Genomic DNA, 14,953 nt, shown 5'->3' with positions numbered 1-14,953 from the left:
TAGGGGTAGCCCTAGAGAAATCTTTTAAGCGCGCAGGAGAGCTAGAAATCAGAGGAGAGGATAGAAGGAGATCATTGGAAGAGCGGAGAGACCGGTTAGGAGTGTATTTAGAGATGAGTGAGGAGATGTAGGGAGGGAAACCACTGTGCAGGACTTTGAAAGTAAGAGTCAGGATTTTGAAATGAATCCTGAAGCGCACAGGAAGCCAGTGGAAAGACTGACAGAGGGGAGAGGTGTTAGTAAAGCGATGGGAGAGGAAGATAAGTCTGGGAGCAGCATTCATGGTGGATTGTAGAGGGGTGAGACAGGTAAGAGGGAGACCGGCTAAGACAGAGTTACAGTAATCAAGACGGGAGATGATAAGGGCATGGACAAGAGCCTTAGTGGCATGCTGTGTTAGGAAGGGACAGATTTAGCAGTGAGTAAGTCATTAGTAACTTTAGTAAGGGTGGTTCCAGTAGAGTGTTGAGGGCGAAAACCAGATTGAAGAGGGTTAATATAATAATACATAAATTTTTATAATTTGTAGCATAATTCTTGCAAATACCAATCTGTGTTCAAGAAAGGAAACTAATAAACACCTTTATATAAGAACACAACAGCCTTTAACAAAGAATGTAACAAGGTAAAATATTTCTGGGTTATTTGGTAAATGAGAAAGATTTTACTTTAAATATATATACAGTATATTCTAAATAAATAATATTGTATTGAAAAAATGTTTTAAATCATTTTTAACTAGCTCTGTGAGGAAACCTTTTACTGGATAATTCTTCAGTAGTCTCATTAAAATTCTCTTTATTAAATGGTTTTCTGTAATATTTTTAAATGTCATGTAGTGTAACACCTTGTGTTGCAGTTTTGGTTATATTAGGTAATGGTCTTAATTACAGCCATATAAAATTGTAATGGTCCATTAGGTAAGCTAATAAAGACTTACAAAAAGTAAATATTACTTTTGGTCATTCACAATAACTCACAATCAGCTTTACTTTACCAGCATCTCCAATCATAGAGGATGATCATCATATTGCCTCTAATAAGATGAATGTTTAATGAATACTGCGCTCTGATGCCACACAGTCTAGTCTAATTTAAGCCGATTATATAATCATATTGGCTCAATTATAGGCCGCACCCGATTATAGGCCGCACCCTAAAAGTTAGGTGCTTTTTTTAAAGAAAAAAAAATATTTTTTAAGAAAAAATACACATTAGTGGAATAGTAAAACAGTATTCTACATAACATACTGTATTTTAACATTTTTGGTATCTATTATGCAGTTAGCCAACATATATTACATACAAACAGAAAACCAATAGCCATTTTAATTAGACTTGTGCATTCATATTCGGGCGAACATGAAAACGAACACGAAGAGTGCATTTTTATTTTTGTCCCGAAGAAATGAAGATAGCAGTGGTAAAACGTACACGAAGACGCACAAAATGAAGAATCTTTGTCTTCGTCTACTAATCTCCCTGGTCCCTTCCCCATCTAGCCTACCTTATCCATGCAGCATCGCAGGGGTTGACGGAAGCGGAAATCCGTAGGTTCACCATCAGGGGTTAAGGGGCCGTGCGAACGACTCTATTGGTGGCCTGCAGGGTCCTCCTCTGGCATCAACCAATTGGTTGATGCCAGAGGAGGACCCTACAGGCCACCAATAGAGTTGTTTGCACGGCCTTTTGAACTCCTGACAGCGAACTTATGGATTTCCGCTCCTGTTATCTACGCAGCATCGCAGGGGTTAACAGGATCGGAAATCCGTAGGTTCGCCATCAGAGGTTAACTTGGTGCAACTTGGCCGGCAGAGACCACTGGTCTCCCTGCTCCAACAGTTAAAAGTCCGTACGAACGACCAATAAAGATGCTTCTACGGACCTTTAACTGTTGGAGCAGGGAGACCAGTGGTCTCTGCTGGCCAAGTTGCTGGAGCAGGATTTTAAAAGTCTGTACGAGCGACTCTATTGGTCGCCAGCAGGGGGCTCATCTGGCATCAACCAATTGGTTAATGCCAGAGGAGGACCCTGCTGGTGACCAATAGGCTCACTCGCACGGCCTTTTTAACTCCTGACGGCGAACCTATGGATTTCCACTCCCGTTAACCCCTGCAATGCTGCATAGATAACGGGAGCAGAAATCCGTAGGTTCACTGTCAGGGGTTAACTTGGTGCAACTTGGCCGACAGAGACCACTGGTCTCCCTGCTCCAACAGTTAAAAGTCCATACAAACAACCAATAAAGTCGCTTGTACAGACCTTTAACTGCTGGAGCAGGGGGACCAGTGGTCTCAGCTGGCCAAGTTGCGGCACCAGGATTTTAAAAGTCTGTACGAGCGACTCTATTGGTCGCCAGCAGGGGGCTCGTCTGCCATCCACCAATGAAGTACAGGTATACTTCATTGGTTGATGGCAGAGGAGGCCCTACATACGGACATTTAAAATCCTGGCGCCAAAGCTGCTGGATTGTTCCTTGCCACGATTAACCCCGTATCAACCCCTTCTACAAAAAAACTGAAAAAACGAACACGAAAAATGTGCACGAATATTCGCCCGAACCGAACACAGGAACGGGTGAATATTCGCAGAATACTAATATTTCCCCCCCACGAAGACGAACATGAAGAGTTGGACAGCGCCCAAGTCTAATTTTAATGCATCTTACTTATAGATATGCCACTCTGCCTGAAGATATGCCACTCTGCCCCACAGATATGCTGCCACTCTGACTGCCCCCACAGATATGCTGCCACTCTGACTGCCCCCCACAGATATGCTGCCACTCTGACTGCTCTCCACAGATATGCTGCCACTCTAACTGCCCCCACAGATATGCTGCCACTCTGACTGCCCCCACAGATATGCTGCCACTCTGACTGCCCCCCACAGATATGCTGCCACTCTGACTGCCCCCACAGATATGCTGCCACTCTGACTGCCCCCCACAGATATGCTGCCACTCTGACTGCCCCCCACAGATATGCTGCCACTCTGACTGCCCCCACAGATATGCTGCCACTCTGACTGCCCCCACAGATATGCTGTCACTCTGACTGCCCCACAGATATGCTGCCACTCTGCCCCCTCACTCAGACTTACCAATACAGACTCCTGGTGTCTAGTGGGGCTGGCAGTGGACGTCTGTGCAGAGAATGGAGGTTGTTTAATCGCTTCGAAAACCTGCACTGCCAGCACTTCCCACAGCGGAAGTGCCGGAACCTGAAGTTGTCTATGCGTATTGCACAGACCTCTACCGGCTGCTGGAGAGTAGGATCCAGTTCCCCTGCAGCGCTGCGGGGGATCTGGATTCTAACCCTGCTGTCCCGGGCGTCGGGCGATACGAATTGCGCATTCCTGTGCTGAACCCCAACTATAGTCCGCGCCGTCACTTTAACGACTTAAAGTGGGGCGGAAAGTACGGCCTATGTTCGGGCAAATACGGTATTCGGAATATATATATATATCTCCTTAAAAAATACCATCTGCTCTCTGCATCTTCAAGATCTCCATACCACTGTTTTCTCCACATGACCTTTGTTACAAGCAGATCATTTTTACCCGAGCGCTTCTTCACCTTCTGTCTCATTCACCCTCAACCTAATAAATTGTAATATTACTAGGACAGGGCTCTCTTCTCCTTCTGTATCTAGGTATCTGTCATGACCCGGGTAAGCAGGTCGGGTAGGAGCCCAGTCGCAGGGGATACAAAGGGTTCTGTCTGTACCCCACGATGCGTGACGGCTAGAGGGATGGTACAGACAGGCGCAATGAAACACAGCACAGGCAGAATACTATGTAAGGTACTGTAGTAATGAAGGTGACAGGAACAACAAGTACAGGCAATAAGTCTCTAAGCAGTGGGCTTCCTGCCGTCTGCCTTGCCAGTGGGCTTCCTGCCGTCTGCCCTGCCAGTGGGCATGGGATCAACACAGGGTCAGGTACAGGGCCAAAGCAGAGCGGTCCAAACGCTTTAATGCAAAGGCCCTGACTGAAGGACAGGGCAGGTCTTTTAAAGGCAGGGCTTCACTCAGGTAATAAGGCTCAACTGTACCTGGTTATCTGATTCTGAGTACTCCAGAGGGAGGAGGGTGGCCACTAGTGGTAGCAGATGGATATGACAGCAAAATAATTATGCATGGTCCGGGCTAGCAGGGTGGAATCCTGACATACCCCCACCGCTAGGAGCAACCTCTGGGTGCCCATAGAACTGTATAGAAGCAGTGTCACCGTCTGTGGCGAGACATCTTTGTTCTGGCATGTAGCGTTTCTTCAAACACGTGCTGATTCTCACGGCGTATGATAGTTCCATTGGAAGCCACTACACAGCCTGGTGACAGCGCCTCAGCTACTGGACACACAGATGCGATAGACCTACATCTAAAGTCGTCAGGGGTTAGGAATACCCCCTGTACACAGAGTCCCTCTGATTGGAGTTGGTTATTACCAGGATTGGACTGGGTTGAGGCTGGAACGAAGGACAGTTTACCAGACCTCCCAACATCACGCAGATGTTGCTCGTAATGCTTAAGCTCCTTTCTGTGCACAATTGTCCCATAGGATGCTAGGACGTAACCAGGAGCCCCAAGGGAGTGTCTTGCGGTTTGGAGTTTCCTGTTCTCACTCCTGTGAGTGATGTGAGTGGGGGTCCCAACCGCACTCAGCCATGGTGTTCTCAATCTCGGGTGTGTCCGCTATATCAGCCTCAGAAGATGCATTGTCCATGTCAGACCAGTCAGGGTCGTCAGACATGGTCTGGAGTTCATCTGACATGACTACAGATGGTGTAGGATCTCCAGGTGCTGGGATTTGGTTAACCCCTGGATCACCAGAGGAAGCGACAGGGTGTGCTCCAGCTTTGATACGTTATCGTTACACGCAGGTTCCTGGGCACAGGGTTTGTCAGAGTGGGTTGCAGACGGTTTGGCTGGTTTCAACGGACAATATGTAATCCTATGACCAGTCTCTCCACAATAATAGCACAGGTTATCTTCTTGCCTTCTCTGTTTTTCCTCCTTGGTAAGTGGCTCTCGCGTGTAGCTCTTCTTAGAAGCCTTCTTGCTTTTGGTCACCGTCTTGGTGTTTTTATCATCATGGTCAGGTTTTAAAACAGTCTGTACAGATATACATATCTGGAGAAGACACTCCGCCAGTACTTCCAGAATTGCGGTTATCCCAGCGGACTCCTTGGAATGGCCTTTGCATTCTGTCATGACCCTGGTAAGCAGGTCGGGTAGGAGCCCAGTCGCAGGGGATATAAGGGGTTCTGTCTAGAGGGATGGTACAGACCGGCGCAACGAAACACAGCACGGGCAGAATACTATGTAGGTACTGTATTAATGAAGGTGACAGGAACACCAAGTACAGGCAGTAAGTCTTTAGGCAGGAAGCCCAAATATACCCAAATGTCTCATTCCAGGCAAGAAAAGCAAATACTTGTTTTGCTTGTTTTTGATCTCGAGAGACTAGTGTTGAGAGGTAAATGTATCTTAACTGATCCACAGAAGGAGCTTGTGAGAGCATCCGATACATAAAAAAAGGGGAGAAAAATTAACATTTTGTTGAATTCCTACCTTAAATAATTCTATTAAGTGTGCTGTTATTGTCCATTGAGATGGATTGTCCTCTGTCTTTCTGGTGGACCACACATGTTGTAGTGGGGGGAACTGGCCGTGGTCTATTGTGGAAAATCACCTGCAGTGTACTGAAGTGGACCATTCACAAACATCAATCGAGGAGATTTGCTGGAACTCTCCAAACAAATAAAGTACAATTTAAGAAATCTGCCATGAGCCTATAATAATAAAACTGACTTAAATATGTTGCATCAATTAATTTTAAACCAAGGACCATAACTCGGAACTCTCCGGGTTTGACCTGGAGATCTCTGGGCAAAGCACCAGTTCTCCGTGTCAATCTCCGAATCCTCCTGGTCGCAGGAGCGGGTTCTTGACACGCCCCACTCACCACCCATTTGCCCTTTAAATGGGGGTGTTTTCCACTGACATCAGCAGGAACGCCCCCGACGTCAGCAGGAACTCCCACAGACATCAGTGGGAACTTATCTCAAACATCAAAGTAAGAGAGGACTTTGAGAATAGTGACCATAGTAACATAGTTCATAAGGTTGAAAAAAGACCAAAGTCCATCAAGTTCAACCTATATACATATTGTGTCCCTACTGTGTTGATCCGGAGAAAGGCAAAAAACCCTTATGAAGCAGATGCCAATTGCCCCATACCAGGGGGAAAATTCCTTCCCGACTCCAAATATGGCAATCAAAATAAATCCCTGGATCAACATTATGTCCCTATTAATCTAATATCCATAACTTGTAATATTATTGCATTCAAGAAACACGTCCAGGCTCCTTTTGAACTCTTTTATTGAGTTTACCATTACCACTTCCTCTGGCAGAGAGTTCCATAATCTCACCGCTCTTACTGTAAAGAACCCCCGTCTGTGCTGGTGTAGAAACCTTCTTTCCTCCAGCTGTAGAGGATGTCCCCTTGTTATAGATACAGTCCTGGGTATAAATAGGTCCTGGGAGTGATTTCTGTACTGCCCCCTTATATATTTATACATAGTTATTAAGTCCCCCCTAAGCCGTCTTTTTTCCAAACTAAATAACCCCAATTCTGATAATCTTTCTGGGTACTGTAGTCCTCCCATTCCCCTTATTACTCTGGTTGCCCGTCTTTGAACCCTCTCCAGCTCCACTATATCTTTCTTGTACACTGGTGCCCAGTACTGTACACAGTATTCCATGTGTGGTCTGACTAGTGACTTGTACAGTGGTAGAATTATTTCCTTGTCGTGGGCATCTATGCCCCTTTTGATGCACCCCATGATTTTACTTGCCTTAGCAGCAGCTGCCTGACACTGGTCGCTACAGGTAAATTTACTGTTAACTAAAACTCCTAAGTCCTTTTCCATGTCAGTCGTCCCCAGTGTTTTCCCATTTAATACATATTCCCAGCCTGGATTTTTCTTCCCCATGTGCATAACCTTACATTTATCTGTGTTGAACCTCATCTGCCACATCCCAGCCCAAGCCTCCAACCTATGCAGACCATAATCATTTAAGATTAATTTTAAAAAGCAAATGGGTAGCTACTCAACAGAAGGCTCACAAGGGCAAACTTTGACAGGTTAAGGTCAACTATAGAATGTATAGACTGGGACAGATTGTTCTCTGGACTAAACACAGAGGACAAATGAAATACCTTTAACCCCTTCGTGACAAAGGCTGATTTTACTTTTTGTACCCTTCGTGACAATGGCCGTTTTAACATTTCTGCGCTGCTCGTGTTTAGCTGTAATTTTCTTCTTTCCCGTTTACTGAACCCACACAGGTTATATATTGTTTTTTTCAGGACAAGAAGGGCTTTCTTTAGATGACATTGTTTTGATTGTATCATATTATTTACTATTAAAAAAAGTATAAAATATGGTGAAAAATTTAGAAAAAATGACTTTTTCTAACTTTTAGTTGAAAAATCTTTTACTCATCTATAAAAGGTAATGAAAAAACCTGCTAAATAGATTCTACTATTTGTCCTGAGTTTAGAAATACCCAATGTTTTTATGTTTTTTGCTTTTTTCTACACGTTATGGGGCAATAAGTACAGGTAGCGTTTTGCTATTTCAAAGCCATTTTTTCCAAATCTGGTAATTCTTCCCCCCATGTGCCATTGTTTTTTCACACACATTTTACTTCAGGTATGAATTAAAAGGTTCTGGTATATGTCACTATCATAAAACACCCCAATATGTGTTCAGAAACATCTCCTGAGCACAGCGATACCTCACATGAATGTTTTGCATGGCTGTTTGGGGGCAAAAGGGCAACATTTGGGGCATGCGCATTTTTCAATGTTGAACTTTGGCATTTGGGGATCCACTGCCCATGCCCTATTTGGTACATCCTTGAGCTGGGCCATTTCAGTGTGCCCAATAAAACCATATATTTTTGAAAACTAGACACCCCAGGGTATTTTCAATGCTGGTATTTTAACTCTTTGCATGCACACATTTTACCACCAGCATTTTTTCAAAGTTTGCAGTAGTATTTGTTTGTGTGTATTTTTCCCCCACACACCTACTTTATGTATGAATTTACAGCTCCTGGTATATGCCGCTGTCACACGACACCCCAATATGTGTTCAGCAACATCTCCTGAGTACAGTGATATCCTTTTTTGGGGGAACTAAAAGGCCACATTAGGTACGTGTGCATTTTTCTAATTGGAAAATAGATGTGTGGCCATCCTTCCCCCCCGTGTTAATTGGGACATTGTTGAACCCGGGCCAATTCAATTTACCCCATCAAATCATACATTTTTTTAAAGTAGACACCCCATGGGCATTTAATATGCCAGTATTTTAACTCTTTCCATGCGAGAATTGTTTTAAGCTAATGTGCTAATTTTAGGACTTGCTCACAAAAATATATTTTTTATATATATATTTTATTTTTTTTGCCTTTTTTTAACATTTTTTTTTTTAACTTGAAGGTTCCCCTGATAGTGACATCAGTGGGAAATTATTTTTACATTTTACTGTTTTTTTTAACTATTTTTTTCTAATTATTATTAATTTTATTTTATTTTTTAAATTATTTTGACTAATCACACTGTGATTAGAAAGCTGGGCTCCATTGACTTGCATGGCTGAATGCAGTACCTGTATTCAACCTGAAAGTGGAGCCAGAGTTCTCTAGAGGGTCTGGAGACCCTCTAGCGAACTTTTGCATCTTTATTATTTTTTTCCCCGGGCCGTCGCCATCTTGCGGATGGTGAAGACTGCGTGCAGCTGAGGCTGTGACCGCTCTCCGGAGCGGTGGCCGGTGGCCATTTTTTTTTTCGGGGGAGGGCTTTCCTCCGATGCAATGGGTCTCCCCATTCTTCACAGCGGGTGAGGCTGCTGTGTCTTAGAAGCGGGGGTTTCCCCCTTCTTCGCAGCGGCTGCTGTGTAGTAGAAGCGGGGGTCTCCCCCTTCTTCGCAGTGGCTGCTGCTGTGAGTTGGAGCCGGAGGGTCTCCCTTTGAGTCTCAGGTACTTAGTAGACAACCACACCTTATCTCCAGGCAAGTAAACAGGAGTACAAGCACGCCTTTTATTAGCCTGTAGTTCTTGATGTCTGCCCGCCTGTTCTAACGCCGTTTGCACTGATGCCCAGATCGATCGAATAATGTTAAGTCTCTCCTCCAGAGCCAGAACGGAAGAAGCAGGAAGAGCCCCAGGAAAAGATTGCAGATGGAGACCGTATAAGCAATAGACGGAGGAGACTCCGGTGGATTCCTGCACAGAGTTGTTGTGGGCAAATTCCGCAAAGGGTCAACCCAGTTCCTGATGGTTGTTGATGAAAGTATCAAGTATTGTTCGAGGTGTTGGTTGGCCCTCTCAGCTGCCCCGTTGGACTGAGGGTGATATGCAGGGAGAATGCTAGAGAAATACCCAAAGTTCTAGCAAACTCTCGCCAAAAGCGTGCTATAAATTGTGTGCCTCTGTCAGAGACAATCTCAGTAGGTGACTCATGGACATGGACAACTTCACGTATAAAGAAGTAGTGGGTAATCGCTTCAACGGTATCATGTGAGACATTTTAGAGAAGTGGTCTACTATCATGCTATGTGTGTCCAGGGAGTAGAAGGAAGAGGCAGAGGGTGAAGTAACCCAGTGGGAGGCCTCCTTGAAGATTTATTAGCTGCACTCTTAACACAGGAACAAACAAACGAGATGGTGTCTTTAGCCCATCTGGCCACCAGAAGGTCGGGGACACGAGATCCTTGGTACGTACAATCCCCGGGTGTCCCGCTGTTCTGGAACCATGTGACATCTGTAGTACATTAGTTCTGAAGCGTGTTGGAATAAACAATTTGTCTGGCGGCAGTGATGCAGGAGCCAGGTATTGCAGTCCGTAAATGCGTTCGAGTAGAAGAATGTGACAGCTAAAATGAACCACTGCTATGACTTTGGCACGATAGTCTCTGGTTCGTCACTCTCCTCCTCCGGAAATGTGCGTATGCGAGAGAGTGTTCGCTTTAACTTTTTTTGACCCTGGACGGTAAGTCAAGACGAACGGGAACTGGGAGAGAAATAGAGGCCATCTGGCCTGCTGAGGATTAAGGGACTTGGAGGTTTCAATATACTGTAGGTTCTTGTGGTCAAAATTAATGTAGGGACTGGAAAGCCCTCCAGAAGATGCCGCCACTCTTCCAGGGCGAGGATGACGGCAAGGAGTTCCTTGTTCCCTATGTCATAGTTCCGTTGTGCAAAGTGAATCTCATAGAAAAGTAACCACAGGGATGCAGTGGACCACTAAACGAGGCTCTTTGGGAGAGAACTGCTCCAACCCCGGATTCAGATGCGTCTACCTCTAAGACAAACGGTAGTTGTGGATCTGGATGTCTCAATATAGGAGCCGTGACAAACTTATTTTTAAGCCGTGTAAAAGCAGAGACTGCCTCCGGTAACCACTCAAGTGTATTGGCACCCTTTTTCGTTAATCAGCAATCTTGGAGTAATCACAAATACAAAGTCTAGTAGTTTGGGAACTCCAAAAAACTCTGGAGGGGTTTTAGATCTACAGGTTGAGGCCAGTCCTTGATGGCTTGGACCTTGGAGGGATACATCTCAAAACCCTCTTGGGTTATGACGTATCCCAAGAATGTAACCTTGCTGACCTCAAAAGCATACTTCTCCAATTTGGCGTACAGTCCATGTTGCCAAAGTCAGTTTAAGACTCGAGTAACGTGTGTGGGGTGCACCGGAAGGTCAGAAGAATAGATAAGAATGTCTTCCAGGTATACCACGACAAACTGTTGGAGAAAGTCCCTGAGACAGTCGTGGATGAAGACCACTGGGGTACTGCACAGGCCGAATGGCATAACAGTGTATTCATAAAGTCCAGATCAGGTGTAAAAAGCGGTCTTCTATTCGTCATTAAACAAAGAAATAAAGTGCTGCACAAAAAACACCACAATATGTGTGAAAATACACAACACACAAGTATTAAACAATACTTACATTTTTCTAAGTGGACTCTTCAATAGGTTTCTATGTTGGAAAGCTCATAGAGCCCCTTCTGGGGAATGCAATGGAGTTTCTTCTTTGTACCGGTATAACAGAAGAAGACCGGAGGAGAGATAGTTAATAGTTAGAAATAAAAAAGTAGTATCTTACATAGGAAGATACTTTAAGGCTCCCATGGAGAGGACCGTAATAATGCCGGGCTGTAGCAGTGACATCTTGGTTCTCACAAGATTCCTTTGTGTCCACTTCCTCAATGGGTGTATTCAGCACAACGCATTACCCAGGTGCATAGTCTCTCCTCCTCCAGCCTTCCTATAGAGATTATGCACCTGAGAAAGCCAATTGATGAAACAAGTTAATATTACAGGTATTACTTGACAAAGTTTTACTAAGTAATAAATCTAACTATTAATAAATTGGAATCAGATCTTGGAATTGTCTTTCCCTTAGAAGTGTGGAATTGAGCATGGAGATTGACAAGGAAAAGCAGTTCATGGCATTAATTAACATGAATTAGAGTTTGAAATATTCTATCGTTGGTATTTGTCCCAATTAAACTGCATAGATTTTATTCCAATATATCCAGCACATGTTAAATTCTCAAATTAAGAACAGAATTTCTCAAATTATTTTATGCCATCTTGAATTCTTACTTTATAATCTCTCCGCAGAATTATTTTTCACTTTCTGAAACAAATGAATCTGATTCTTGGCATCAATGTTTTATTGACAGTAAAGATCTCTTTTGCTGGACGTAACAGCTGTCCATGAGTGGTGATCTGGCTATTGTACCTCTTCCCGAGTTTTGTCTAAAGGCTGTCTTGTACAGCGGGCAATTACTTTCAAGGGATCCATGTATAAAGTGGATATAGAGGCAAAGGTGATAATTGTTAACCTTATTTGCATGCGCCTACCCAGAATCCCTTGTGGTTGTCGAAGCACCATGAGATTACTGAGGGAAAAACAAGCCTTCTGGCTTGTCTGGTGTCTGTAGATGTCACGTTTTCACCCTTCGCTGGCTGGACTTGTTCATTCTTTGTGTGGCTCATTCCCGTTTTCAACCACTAGTGGCCGCCCTTGCCACTCAGGACCACTCTGGCTGATTATCATGTCCAGGTGCACCTTGCTACCTAATTATCTCAGCCTTTATAAGCCTGCCCAGCCCTGCAGTCAGGGCCTTTGCATTGTAGTGTTATGACTGCTCTGCTTTGGCCTTGTACCTGAGCTACCTGCCTGTACCTGAGCTACCTGCCTGTACCTGAGCTACCTGCCTGTACCTGAGCTACCTGCCTGTACCTGAGCTACCTGCCTGTAACTTTAACTATATAAATAGTAAAAAGGTTAATAATGAAAGCGTTGGCCCCTTAAAAAGTAATGAGGGAGAAGTTATAGACGGGGATCAGGAAAAAGCTAATCTATTAAATATATTCTTCTCTGCTGTATTCACAGAGGAAAATGAAATGCCAGGTAATATACAGCAGGATGAGATAAATGCCCCAGTACATGTCGCCTGTCTAACGCAGGAAGAAGTGTAGTGCCGCCTAAAAAAAATCAAAATAGACAAATCACCAGGTCCAGATGGCATTCACCCCCGCGTTCTAAGGGAGTTAAGTAATGTAATAGACAGACCCCTATTTCTAATATTCAAGGACTCTATAGTGACAGGGTCTGTTCCCCAGGACTGGCGCATAGCAAATGTTGTGCCAATATTCAAAAAGGGGACAAAAAGTGACCCGGGGAATTATAGGCCTGTTAGTTTAACTTCTGTTGTGTGTAAACTGTTTGAGGGTTTCCTAAGAGATGCTATTTTGGAGTATCTCAATGAAAATAAGTGTATGACTCCATATCAGCATGGGTTTACAAGGGATCGGTCCTGTCAAACTAACCTGATCAGCTTTTATGAGGAGGTGAGCTCAAGACTGGATCGGGGTGAATCGCTGGATGTCGTATATCTTGATTTTTCCAAAGCATTTGATACGGTGCCACATAAAAGGCTCGTACATAAAATGAGAATGCTTGGGCTGGGGGAGAATGTGTGTATGTGGGTAAGTAACTGGCTCAGTGATAGGAAACAGAGGGTGGTTATTAATGGTACATACTCTGAGTGGGTGACTGTTGCTAGTGGGGTACCACAGGGGTCAGTTTTGGGTCCTATTCTTTTTAATATATTTATTAATGACCTTGTAGAGGGATTGCATAGTAAAGTATCAATCTTTGCAGACGATACTAAGCTCTGTAACGTGGTTAACACAATAGAGGACAGCGCACGATTACAAATGGATCTGCATAGGTTGGAGGCTTGGGCTGGGATGTGGCAGATGAGGTTCAACACAGATAAATGTAAGGTTATGCACATGGGGAAGAAAAATCCAGGCTGGGAATATGTATTAAATGGGAAAACACTGGGGACGACTGACATGGAAAAGGACTTAGGAGTTTTAGTTAACAGTAAATTTACCTGTAGCGACCAGTGTCAGGCAGCTGCTGCTAAGGCAAATAAAATCATGGGGTGCATCAAAAGGGGCATAGATGCCCACGACAAGGAAATAATTCTACCCCTGTACAAGTCACTAGTCAGACCACACATGGAATACTGTGTACAGTACTGGGCACCAGTGTACAAGAAAGATATAGTGGAGCTGGAGAGGGTTCAAAGACGGGCAACCAGAGTAATAAGGGGAATGGGAGGACTACAGTACCCAGAAAGATTATCAGAATTGGGGTTATTTAGTTTGGAAAAAAGACGGCTTAGGGGGGACTTAATAACTATGTATAAATTAGACTTGTGCATTCGTCTTCGGGCGAACATGAAAACGAGCACGAAGAGGCCGTTTTTTTGTTCGTTCCGAAGGAACGTAGAACAGAATACAGTGCCGGCAAACCGTAGGCGAAGACGAAGACTCACAATCACGAAGAATCGAAGATTCTTCGTGATCGTCTTCGTTTTTGCCGCGCAACCGCCAAAATTTCAAACAGGAGTGAGCTGATCCTCGTCTGTCCAATCAGCTCACTCTTGTGACGTAACGCTAAGGGTCTCGTCCAATGCCTGTGCTGCTGTTTTTTGAATTCTGAAGGCGCCTTTATAAGACCAGAGCTTGCCTGAGAGATCCATTCATTTTTCGCTGTGACTGCTTTGGCAACACTGCTGTGCTGCATCCGAGCGTTACAGAGAGAGATTGTTCTGTTCTGTGTGAGACTGGTAAGCCTTAGCCTGCCATTTCTCACTGTGTACTTCATCCTCACTTCAGTGCTACTTAATTAATATATTTAATAATAATAATTTGATTAATTTAATTTTTTTAAAATTAATTTGTCATCAACTTTAGTGTAAGTGCTGTTGAGTTGACAGTGCACCCAGTGCCTCAGTGGCACTGGGGTGCCCTTGCCCTGGGCTGGCACTAGTGCCTATTGCCTGTCCTGCTTAAATAAATTAAATAGAATTTATAAATTACAATTTAATAGAATCTATAATTTAATAGTTCATTATAATATTATATATATATATATATTTGTCAGTCATATATATATATATACTATAGTATACTAGTGTAGAGTGTACTGTAGACATTCATCTACTAGTGTCTAATTTAAAATCAGTAATATTAATTAATATAATTAATAATTGAATTCATTATAAAATTATATATATATTTGTCAGTTATAGTTAGTAATAGTATACTAGTGTAGAGTGTACTGTAGACATTCAGAACATCTACTAGTGTCTAATCTAAAATCAGTAATATCAATAATTCTCTAATTCTTTCTTATCTTAATAGTTAATTAAATTAGCTATAAATAAAAGTAATAATATTAATTAATTACTACTAGCGTATAGTTCAGCTAATCTTATTAGTACTGGTGCTGCAGCTCTATAGTTTGTGCTTTGTTTTAGCAACAGTAAGAGACCAAGTCAATTTT

The sequence above is a fragment of the Sceloporus occidentalis genome, unplaced genomic scaffold (assembly GCF_023333645.1).
Source record: "Sceloporus occidentalis isolate IW3139 unplaced genomic scaffold, rSceOcc1.0.p SCAF_37, whole genome shotgun sequence".
Lineage (NCBI taxonomy): Eukaryota > Metazoa > Chordata > Lepidosauria > Squamata > Phrynosomatidae > Sceloporus > Sceloporus occidentalis.
This window is presented reverse-complemented; position numbering follows the sequence as displayed.